Below are 13,175 nucleotides of genomic sequence, written 5' to 3'. Positions count from 1 at the left end.
TACACCTACCAATACTCTGCTAATAAGTAAAACATATGACTATGACTGTATTTGAAGCTGTTATGTCAGATTCTGATGTTGTCAAATTATTATTATTATTATTATTATTATTATTATTATTATTACCAGTTATTTATATAGCACACACATATTCCGCAGCGCTTTACAGAGAATATTTGGCCATCCACATCAGTCCTTGTCCCAGCAGAACTTACAATCTATGTTTCGTATCACATGCACACACACACACATATACACTAGGGTTATTTTATTTGGGAGCCAATTAAACTACCAGTATATTTTTGGAGTGTGGGAGGAAACCGGAGTACCCGGAGGAAACCCACGCAAGCACAGGGAGAATATACAAACTCCCACAGTTAGGGCCATGGTGGGAATCGACCCCACGACCCTCAGTGATGTGAGTTAGTAATGCTAACCATTACTCCGGCTATGCTGCCCTTTAAACTTTATTATAGAAAGTACATAAAAAGTAATATCTGGTGGTAAAATCCTCAAATAACCAACACATTGCATACCTCCCAACATCTACCTCCCGTCCACCCAAACCCGACTTCCAGAGCCGTAACTAGACTTTTTGGTGCCCTATGCCAGAAAGAGCATTGGCGTCCCCCTCATTTTTCAAAGGGACATAATGCACCCAAAAAAGGGGAATGGCTTCATGGGGAAGGGCCAGGGAAAAGATAGGGGAGGCCAGGAGATGCTGGGGATGAAATAAGAGGAAGCTACAAGTGAGAATGATAATAAACAGAAATTTGACAGGCCCAAACAGCGCCCCCTGACCTGTGGTGCCCTGTGCGATGGCACTGGCCGCACTACCCTAGTTATGGCCCTGCCGACTTCTATCCACTATCTACCCAGAAACACTCACTTTTGGGTGCCACCCCACCCCTTTCCAAGTTGACAAATCTGGGGATAAATTTACTAAATGTCAATTTTAAATTTTTGTGCAATTTGCGTGTATTTTGCTAAAGAATTACTAAAGTCAAAACCGATGAAAAATTTCGCTTTAAACAGTTTTGAACACTTTAAACAGTTTTGAACATAGGATAAACAACCGTTACTTTTACATAGATGACAAGAGAAACCAGAGATTTACTAACAGTCGTTTTTTTAAAACCGACCAAAAACTGATGCAGAATATAAGGCAAACTTGCCGAAATAACAGACCTGCTGGTGACAGGCGATTTTGGGAGAAGCACTGCACAGATCAGCATGATCTATGCAGGCTTTGTTACAGTAAACAGTAATTAAATAGTTTAAAAATAAAACTGTGTGGGGTCCCCCACTACATCCATAACCAGCCCCATGACCTGTTCTGGTAATTGAAAATTATGCGAAAACCCAGTATGGGGTCCCCCAGATTTTCCATTAACCAGCACCAGGCTGAAACAGATGGGGGCTTACACTTTAGCAGGGAGACACGCGAGTGGAGTCCCCCTACCATAATGTAAAACTAGCACCAAACTGGTTATCCCAGGGCTGGAAATCCTTGGAAAGTTGAGACACCAAAATTAGGTTATTACTTGCACTCCTGCTGGCGGCGGATGCAGAATTAATTGTGTGAAAAATAGATTATGATATTTTTCTTTACCTTGGGACTACAAGTCCCAGCAAGTCCGCCCGACATGCTGGCATCTGTGGAACCACAAGTGCCAGCATGCCTGGACATTAAATGCCTGCTTGCACCTGTAGTCCCACTGTGAAGAAAATATTAAAATATTGACCGGACATATGGACACCGACTGTGTTAACCTTTTATTAAACACACTCACATTTCATACTTATATGCCCCTTGTATGCGCTCGGTCCTCTACTCCATGTAGTAGTCTTGGTAAAACAATAAAATGCAGTGAATCCATCCAGAACGGACATGCTGTACACTATGTACAGCGCTAACCCAGATATGACAGTTCCCATGTGGATCACTGTCTTTAATAAATGTTTTATATAGTATTTATCAGACATGGAAATACCTGTATTTTATTGAATAGAAAGGGCCATATACTGTATAACATATACTGTATTGCCATTTCCTTTCTGCTCATTTAAAACATGATAACTTGACCTTTATCTGTCATTCTGCTTAATTGCTTTTCAGCACTCTGCAAATATTGCAGAGCTATTAATGATGCACCCCCCACAAAAAAAAATTACATGCATAAACAAGTATTATATCAAAAATATCTCTGCATTAAAAATGTTACATACTGTACATACAGTAACTGTTGTTGCAAAATATGGCAATTATCTGATGCTGTTTGAAAAAATTATGGGAATTATGTGATGTTCTGCAGAAAGTTACATTGACTCAAACTGTTTTAACAGAAAAAACAGGGGGAAAAGAAGTACTATCTTTTGTGGGGCACTCAATCTACCTCTTCAGTATAAAAATTAACTTTTAATAGTATGCCACTAAAAAAAATTTTTAACAGAAGAAAAATCTATACATACATAACATAGAACAAAATACAAACATTGTATCTGGCCAATTGTAGGTCCAGTTACTAAAAAACTGCCTGACTGTAATCAGAGAAAATCTCTTAATTCCTGGTTATGGTAAATTAGACACAATAGTCATAACACCAAATGTCAGACAGGTGGCAAAAATTATTGTCAGAGAATATATACATATATATGTGTAAATCAGGAAAAGGGGGATTGTTTTCCTTATGCTAATAGCATTGATGACCACCTATTCAAGTAATAGTCCTGTAAGTACAGGTTAAATACACTGTTATGTATCTGTGAATTGAAGCAAATAACATTTGAAATAAATAGGTATCAAAGTATAAGATACTGTTCTGATTATGTATATGTGACCTATACCTCTACATTCTCAGAATAACAGGTAATTGAGCAGTGAAAAAGCATAATAGTATCCAATTAGTAAATTAATATATGCAGATATCAAAATACTACTAATCAGATATCACAGGCATCCTCCTGAACATATGCATTTATGAGATCATACAAAATCATCCACTTAGTATGGAGCAGTAGTTTACAGCAGTATTAACCCACATCCAGGCAGAAATATATATTCAAGATATTTGTAATGATTATTTAAATTTCCACAATGTTCTAAAAGAGAAAAAGTCTCTCCACTGATGTATGGCAGGAATGGCTGCTGCAGGGTGTTATACTCATGCATAGGATGCCTTGTGAGCAGATCCCTCCCTATACATGGAGATAGGAGGATAGTACATAGGCATCTGCTGTTAGACAGAATCACTAGGAAGGGTGAATCTGGTGAATACCAGTGCAGCTCCACACTTCTGTGTCTGCTAATGAGAGTGCCTTAGCAGGATAGATAAGAATTTATCAGTGAAGGATATCTGTGTGGAAAATAAGGAGAATCCCCAGTGTACTACTTCTCACAGTGTGTGTGCTGTGTATACACAGTGAACTGTGAGTGAGCGGTCCTAGGGGCTCCCTATCACATGGAATAAGTGCAGGTAGGAGGGAATCTGTGTAGAGGGCTATCCCCAATGTGCCCTGATGAGATTAGTCAGCGCAGGGACAGAGAGGGGGAGCACACTTGCACTCTTCCCAGAATACCTGTTTGATAGTAATATGAGCTGCTCGTGGTGGTCATCAGTAGACAGGGTTCCCTTGTGCACCAGGGATGCCCTGTGGTCACCCAGACGCGCATTTCGCTGGAGGCTTTCTCAGTGGGTAGCCTGCAGAGACTAGCGCTGTTCCGGGTCTATCCCGGCGGTAGCCAATGAGAATGCAGAATGGAAGACTGGCATTATATGAGGCCAATCAGCGAGGTTAAAGGATCCGTCCACTAAGGAGTAAGCTTTGTAATGGACATGCATAAGGGCCAATCAGTCTTATCACTCATATAGTACCAGGGGAGAGAGCATGGCTGTTTAACATAAGTAAACAGGGTGGAACTATTCTCCTGTTTTCTATACAAAAACGCTATGATCAGGAGAAAGCATAATAGTCTGCATTATTGCAGGGGAAAAAGGTAAACAGATGTACATGTGCGTGTACATACATGTATACCCACTCATTCACGTGCATATGTATGTGTATGTACATGTATATAACACACACAAAAATCACGCATCTAAATCGTATGTTCAATTAACTGTGAAAATTATAAGAGAATTGCTTTTATTGATTTTTTATAAAATATAGAGGATATAATATAATTATTAAGATTTGACTTGACAGCAAGAGGAGGGAGGTGTAAAAGGAAAGATCGAAAATTTATTAAAGTATTAGGGATCACAATACTATAGAAAAACAACCCTTATAATTAAATCAAATATATATTTTATGTACATATTTATGTATAAGGACAAACTGTTTTAAGTCATAAATTACTGGACGCCTTAAAAGAAAAGAGTGGAAAAGTAAAATAAACTGGGAAATAAAGAAAGGTATAATAATTTTATTTCCAGGATTTTTCCCAGTTTTCTGGCTCATATAGAGCAGACCATGTAAGCTGGTGGACTGCATTATTCACTCCCGCTGATAATGTGTGCATTAATTGCCTCTGTCTGACCTTAGGGCTGTGGCACTGCCTACAGAGAAAGAAGAACAATGTGGACATTAAGGGAATGACAATATGAATCCTCAGTTGCTGAATTAATGCATTTATTAACAGTACAGATGATCATGATTCATGAAGATGACAATCTATATAGAGCACTTTTATACCATAGATGGAGTCCAGATTATAATAAAACCGGTTAGAGCAATAATTTATAACATAGGGATGTATGTAACCTAGGTGAAGCTACTCTTTCCTTTGTAGTGCAAGAGTGTACTTTCTGCAAGAAAGAACATAAGCAGGAACATAACTAGAAATGATCAAGATCCATAACCACATATCTATAGGACCGCCTAAACTTTGTTGCTAAATTGAAACTCATCCATAAATGAACTAATTTTACTTTGCTAAGTGCTAATACACATATATTGTCATGTTTGATTACTGCATAGACCAGTGGTTCCCAAACTGTGCACCGTGGCACCCTAGGGTGCCTCGGGACAAACGCATGGGTGCCTCAGAATGGTGGTCCAGCACAAAATCAAATTATTTATGGTCAATATAATGTACATATGTGGACAAACAGAAGCGCAAACCTGTCCACCACCATATAACTGAACCTGAAGATAGCAGGTAAGCGCAATTTACTTATAATTGTTTTTCTCAATAACAAACTTTTGACTTAGGGGTGCCATGAAAACAATGCTGATACTCCAGGGCGCAGCAATTCAAAAAAGTTTGGGAACCACTGGCATAGACCAATATGCAACAAGACAGAGGGAGTAAATAGAGACATATATCTCTTTTGTTGTCCAGGGTCCCCTCTAAGGTTGCGGGTCATGGGCTATGGATACAGTTAAGGTTAGATTAGAGCAATATACATTTAATAAAACTCAATTTTTTAAAACCAACATTTTTGGACAATTTCTTGAGCAGTTTTGATATCACATGATTAACTAAAGGCTAAACCACTGGAAAATTTTGAAAAAGCAGTTTATCAGTTTCACAAAGCAGCACATGAGAAAACACTGCCATAACTATTTACATACTGTAGTAAGAGTACAAAGACAAGACAAAACATAGGCACAACACAAAGCTATCAGTAGTCAATTTGACAACAATCCACTAATCTGTTCTTTCCTCTCCCTGAGGAAGATATATGAAGGGGTGCATCATACATCTCCTCTCCTATGCAACCAGTAACTCCTGCAACTCCTGGTGACCAACAGAAGGCAGTAGACAGCCTTATATAGTGCTGGTGATGACGAAATTGTAACTGTTTTCATTCGTTTTAAATCAGCCAACCAGAAATAAGCAATTTCTACAAATCACAGAATATACTTAAAGAAATCGATACATAATACTGTATATTCATCAGTGATGTATGTGTGATACAATTCACCCCAAGATTAATTTTTCCAGAAGAAAAGAAATAAGCTACTAACATACAGTATCTTTGTATTGTGGAAGGAAAATATAGCTCCAAGAGGAAATCCTAACATAAAAACTCCATACAGACCAGACTCTGGGCCTGATACAGAGATGTACGGTAACCCTATGGTTAGCGCACATCTTCGATGTTTTGGAGTCTGCACATGCATTGGACCGGTCCTGCAATCTCGTTTGCAGAGCCCCTCCAAGCCGCAGCATGATTGACATGCTGCGGCATTTGGGGGACGGAGCTTGTCGCTGCCATTTTTCGTGAGGGACGAGGCCAGGACCTGTTATGGTCATGATGGTGATCTCAGGCTGCGATCGCAGATGCAGATTGGAGGTGTCTGTTTCCTACAGACACCTCCTGCTGCATTAGCATTTTAGATGGACAGATTTGCACAGCTGCTTGTGTGAGGCTCGGCAATTCCATCCATCTCTGAATCAGGCCCTCAGTACAATAAGGGGTATATTTACTAAAGTGAGAGCTTTTAGAAGTGGAGATGTTGCCCATAGTAACCAATCAGATTCTAGCTATTATCTTCTAGAACGTGCTAGTTAAATGTTAAGTAGATTCTGATTGATTGCTATGGGCAACATCTCCACTTCTAAAAACTCTCACTTTAGTAAATATACCCCTAAGAATCTCTCATGACCCAGTGTTGTGAGGCAGCAATGCCAACTGATGTGCCATCGTGCTTTTCTGTCTAGCCCTAGAAATGCCATAGGAATTTTCAGTTCATCAGGGGATATAAAAGATAAATAACTTCCCTATATATGAAATAATGAAACCAGATGTATGGCATAAAATGAACACTACATTGCTTTACACTTTACTTCCCATAGAAATTATAATCTTTTAAAATAATTGTTGCAAGTCTCTAAACTGCTGTTCTTTGAGCAAATAGGGTGTTATAGCAAGAGGCGTTCCATCAATGAATGAAAGCTGCAGCAAATGAAAGTAGAAAGTTGACATCAATTTCTATTTTTAATACGCAGTTTCTCTGGGTATGTAATTATGATGTGTACTCTGTACTTCATTGTGTTTTTAATATCCTATTGAAAGTGTAACAGAGCTTTCTTTATAGTCTATTACCCCATAATTATAAAGCTCTCGTTAATGAACGCTAATGGAAAATGAACTTGAAAAAAAGACTATGTCAGCTCATGAACTTAGAAGTCTGAAGAGATGAGACACAATTTATGCAAGAGACCTTGGAGAGAAGAAACACAAAGAGGTTATATATATCTAAAAATAGAGGATCTCTGACAGAGATGAAAAGATTTATAACTAAGACAATACATGATAGAGATTTCAAGGTCATATTTCAGCACTTTCTTTTTAACTTGAAAGTCATTTAGTGGTTTTGTGCTGTTTGGCTATGCCTGGGCCAGGGTACAGCTAAAAACATAGTAATGACAAAATGATTGATCAGTCTACAGCTACTCACACTTTATATTAGCCGGGGTACACATCACATTTATATACACTGGCTGTTACTGTGTTAATAAGCACAGTATGAGGCTTAGAACATTCAGTAGATAAGCCATGCGGTCCTGGAGCTTTCCCATTAGGAAACGTAAAGCATCATGCATTATCTTGATCGTTTTACCATGTGTGTCTTCATTTACATAAGACACAAATTAAACTTTTTGGGGGGCAAAAATATTATTATTTAGGTTACAGCAAATATAGGTTGTGTTATTGACTGACTGATCAACTGTGGGATTAAAGATAGAAATAATGTTTATAAATGCTTGTTTGGCTGTTTCTGGACAGTTTTTCCCCTCATAATAATATTAAAAAGATTTGTTGGGAGTGACCACTTCTATGTTCCTCATAGAAAATTCCTCAGTACATGAATATGTGTTCTGTACTTTACTGTCTAGTAGTGAGACTAGAGCCTGTTTCAGCTTTCTATTTATTATGGCTGCATTGGTGTTTTATCTGTATATCTTTGTACAGTATACATGGATGGAGATGGAATGGACCCATGGACACTTACTCGAGCTTTGGAGATACACTATATTAAGGTGGTGCAGGGAAAGCCAGATGCAGGGAAAGCAATGGACGCAAGCGCCTGATATTTTCACTATGCACATGCGTCCCGATGGTTGATGCCAGGGGATGCAGATCTGAAGTGCATGGAGATCCTTGCAATTTCCATAAGCATTCCTGGGTGGTAATTGTGTTGGTGGCGGGAGCATATTGTGGGCCTGTAGGTGTCAGCGACTGCATCTAAAGACATGTTTCCACTAACAGCAGTGGCCATGGACCCTCAGACATTCTGCACCTGCCATAGTCACAGCTGCTACTGCAACTACGTCAACCTCTAAATCACCCCCTAAGTATGCAGATAATTTACAGGTGGACAATAATATTCATTAGGAGAGATAATGACACAGTGACTGGATATATACTAATCTATAAAAAAAGAACAACTCACAGATATCTAGCAAAAGAAAGTAAATATAACAGAACTGCAAAGTTAACAGTGTCAGTAAGTAGAGGGTGACTGCAGCCATCTTTTTAGGTAGTTCAGTACTATACAAACTGCAAACACGCGGTGTGTTGCTCCAAATAGGCTCTTGTGTATGATTGCTTGTTGAACTTGCACTTTTTTTCCCCAAGTATATCTATCTTGTATCTACTTAAATCATCCTTTACAATTATGCCTTCCTAAAAATATCTCAAAAACATTCACTTTGTCAAACAAGCGGTTGAAGAAAAAAAGTTACATTTTCAATATATATTTATACAGTCAAAAGGTAAATATGCAGAACAAGAAACAGCATGGCACTATCATGGTTTAGAAAAATGAATAATCTAATCCCAGCCAGGCCAACATATGGCTCTTCAACTGTTGTGAAACTACATATCCTTCCATTCCCTGCCACAGGTTAAGCATTCACTAATAGCAAAACTGTGGCAGGGCATGCTAGGATTTGTGGTTGAACAAAAGCTGAAGAGCCACAGGTTGGTCAGGCCTAATCAGACCACATATGATATAACCAACATTTCTGGGCTCTCAGAGCCCTGTCATCATGGTGCAGATAAACATACAAATAAACCATGAGAAGCTTACCTATCTTACCTTACATGCCCACCTGTGAATACATCTGAAGAATTATATCACAGACAACTCTGAATAGAAAGACCACCCACTGAGTGATTGACACACATTAGCAGATACTGTAACAGGATTATGAAGCACTGCATAAAATATAGCAAAGAGACCAGCATAAAAAAACAGTATAGAAAAGGCACCAAAGAAAAAAACACCACAAAGAAAAACAACATATAATAAACATATAATAATATGATGCTGAAATGTATTAAAGTAAGATCCTCCACAGAAACATAGTAAAAAAAAAAACCCATAAGAATGCATACTAATAAATCCTACCCAACTAAAGTGAGACATAAATAATAATAACCCCACACAGAGCCGGACACTCTGACAGAGCACTCGCTCTGAATCAGGGCCGTCCTTCTTGTTTTTCAGAGCGGCCTCTTGGCTGCTTGCATAGCTGTGGGTGACCACCCACAGCTATAGCGAGTGGCCAGGAAGATGGTCGTGATGGTCTTGACCATAGTGACCATCGGGCTTGCTACGAGACCCTTGTGGTAGGATCTTGTTGCCACAAGCCCCAGAGTGCTTTCGGCTCAAATAGAGCCCGAAAGCACTCCCGCTGACATCACTTGTGATGTCAGTGGGGCCGGCCCCAGACGGTAGGCGTTCCCATCGGAACGCCTCTGTCTGGGCAGCCACACCCCTGGCCCGCCCACCAAAGGGGGCATGCTGTCACTCAACATCGACAGCACGCCCCCTTTGGTACGAGACCCGGAGCGACGGATTGCCCTGGTCTCGTGCATGCGCACGACGGAGCCAGCTCCATCGTGCACATGCGCACTGGGCCACCATCGACCCGCTTGCGAGCACATGGCGCTCTCGAGCGGGTCTGAATCAGGCCCACTATCTCTAGAGGGTATTCAATGAGATTTTTTCATTAAGACACATGGGGTGTATGATATTTAACTTATAAATACAATGGGAATCCAATCTCATTAGCTTGGCAACATGGTTGCCATCTCATGGAGAAATGGGGACATGATTGATAATTTTGTATCTCAATGATGCCAACGAATGTCCATGTTCCTTAAAGTGGCAAGTCACTGGCTTGTTTATGGCTTTTCCACTTTGAACCACAATGATGGAGGAACGATTTAATGCCATGCATTCCTTAAACATGTGGCTAGTCTGACCTACATAATAAAGTCCAAATGGCATATGATGGTATAGATGCTAAAATTGAGAACAATGCAAATTTTAAACTCTTTATCAGAGTGTGGATGTTTGACTGTATGGCCAGTCAATAGATAACCACAGTTCACACACAATGGACAATTACTGTATAACATACAGGTTTTTAGAGACTCAAAAAATATCAGTTTTGGCTTTGTAATCGGTTATGCTCGTGTTGACTAAATAATCTCTAAGATTTCTGCCATGGCGATAGCTTGCCAAAGGTCTTATACCCTTAAAGCATGAGAGTTTAGGATTACTAGAAAGTAACAATAGGCCAAAGAACTTCAGTGGCTCTAGGTATAATAGAACTCGCTATACTGTAGTATAAGTAGTAGTCCAAGTAAAATGATTCTCATTCTCCATCTTAATTTTGGAATATAGCCGGTCATTTCTATTCATGGACATAACCCAATATTTCTAAATAAGAAGTTCCTTATGCTCGTAGCCTCTAATCTTAAATTTATTGATGACAAAATCTAATTATGTGGAGATTTCCGTTGGTTCATTAATAATATGAGCTATCTTGAACATTTGAGAACAGGGTAGACTGTTTTTAAGGAGCGACGGATGATGAATACTCACCTCTAACAATGTATTCTGATCAGTGTCTTTGTAGAAAACTGTAATACTAAATCATCCATTTCTCAACTGAATTTTCACATCCAGAAAATTGAGCTCCTAGTCACTGTATTGATAGGTAAACTTTATTGATGACAGCAAAAGACTGATCTGAGACATCAATTCAAGGAATTTCTAAAAAAGTAACCTACCTGCCTGGGTCTCTACGGCTCCCGGTGGCATCCCCTCTCTCTTCTTACTGGAGAGGGGACTGCTGGGAGTCTTGGGGGTTCCTGGGAGGCTCCAGGGGCTGGTGGGTGGGGTAAGGGCTGCTGGGAGATGTAGTTCTCCCAGCGCCCATTACGAAGGGCCACAGTGACACTGGGGGTGGGGCACACTGACACCGGGACACACACACACTCATGCACACACAGTCACTCAAACACTTACAAACACCACACACACTCACATACTCACCCCTGCTGCAGAAGAGCCGGCTCCCAACGCAGGATGAAGAAGACAGCGCTGCTGAAGGTAAGTAATTAAGGACTAATTAAGCTAATTTGATACTTCCAATTGCTTATTTAGTCCTCAGGGGGGGTGTCATGGGGGTGTCAGAGCAAGTCCCGGTGATTTTTCCTAAAATCATCGATTTTAGGAAAAATCACGTTTGTTCAGGAGGTGCATAAAAAAATACCTCCTGGTGCATGTTTTACAACAAAACACGCACCTAATAGAATAGCAAAAAACCCGCACCTGCTGGAAAAACCTTGCAGGTGCGGGTTTTTTTGCTATTCTCACAGCCTATTGAATATGCCCCTATGTGTGGCTGGATAAGTGAGTCCAGCAGTTAAGAAATGGGCTAATAAAGTCACTCCCTGGCAGATATAATAGGGTTGCCAAAGTTGGTTAACAGTATCTTTATGAAGTTTAGCTAGTGTATACTGGATCAGAGTCACTGAGAAAGGCTGTTTTAATGCATTGTACAGTATAGCCTGGAAGCAGCAGAACCTTTGTTAAGGGTCGATTGAAGTACATCCTCTAGTTCTTGAGTTCATGAGATAGTTTAATGTACTACACACCTACACATAGGAAGGTTATCTTAAAATCTCATTCTTATACTGCTAGAGTTCTGGCAGAACAATTGCTGCACCCCTGTCCGCCAGGTTTATCACCAAACCTTTATCCTTACTTAAGGGTTTTGCATTATACAGTAGCAAGAAACTGAATCATCCAGAAGGCATGCTAAAGTATATATAGATGGATTGTGTGGCTGGGGATCAAAGTTAGATGTAGATATAGTTTGAATAAACCTATTAATAGCAGATTTTGCTGAAGATTTGATTTGAAGTTGGAAGTGTTCCCTTATCATTTTCTGCTACAGTTTGTGCAGGTCTTATTGCCATTCAAAATTATGGTAGTGATTAGTCAGCACAAATGTAAGTCCTTCAGATAAGACACTCTCCTCAGACTTAGTTAGGACTCTAGAGGATAAATTAATACTACTCTTTCTTTCTCACATGAGCTTTTGAAGAGCTTCTCATTTTACCCGACACGTCTGGTGGGTTTAATTTTGTTTCCTCCATGTCCTCTTGTTTAGACTCCTAATGGGGCCCATTGGCTTAATCTGAATCAGCTACCACAAAGTCACTATAACTGTTTGATGTATAATACTTTGCAGTGTAGACTCTTAACATTTAATGAGGTCTCTCCGATATGTTTCACATTGGTTATTTATATGTGTATTTGAGATCCTGTACGGATGTGACCTGGGTATTTTTAAAGGCCTCAACTTTAGTTCTCCCAGTACTGAGCTTCTTGCCTGCATCCTCAATGATAAGGAACATCAAATAAAGACTACAATATGTGCCTAATAAAATTCAACATTATTCCGTCGATAGCCGGGGTGTTATGAACCCTTGAAACCACATGGTATTATTTTCTGTCGGAAAAAATCAGAGAGTGTTGGTCCATGTAATAAACAATTCATCTCTCTTTTATTAATTTGAAGAGCCCCAATGTTGGTTTCAGCATTCACCTGTGTATGCTAATTGCTTCAATGTCAGTAAAACTCACAGTTTTATTTATGTCAACCACTCAGTGGGTGGTCTTTCTTTTCAGAGGTGTCTGTGATTTAATTCTCCACGTGTGCACAGGTGGAGATGTAAGGTAAGCTCTGTCTTTGCTTATTTGTATGTATATCTGCACCCTGACAACAGGGCTCTGAGAAGCCCAGAAACGTTGGTTATATCTTGTCTGATTAGCTGATGCATTTTTCTCAACCTTAAAAGTGTCGTGCTGGTTTTTTTCCAAATTTGCAGACTTACCTTTTGGATTGTATCCATTGT

The sequence above is a fragment of the Taudactylus pleione genome, unplaced genomic scaffold (assembly GCF_031769625.1).
Source record: "Taudactylus pleione unplaced genomic scaffold, aTauple2 ptg000005l, whole genome shotgun sequence".
Classification (NCBI taxonomy): Eukaryota; Metazoa; Chordata; class Amphibia; order Anura; family Myobatrachidae; genus Taudactylus; species Taudactylus pleione.
The sequence above is the reverse complement of the archived record's forward strand: the minus strand, read 5'-3'. Positions refer to the sequence as shown.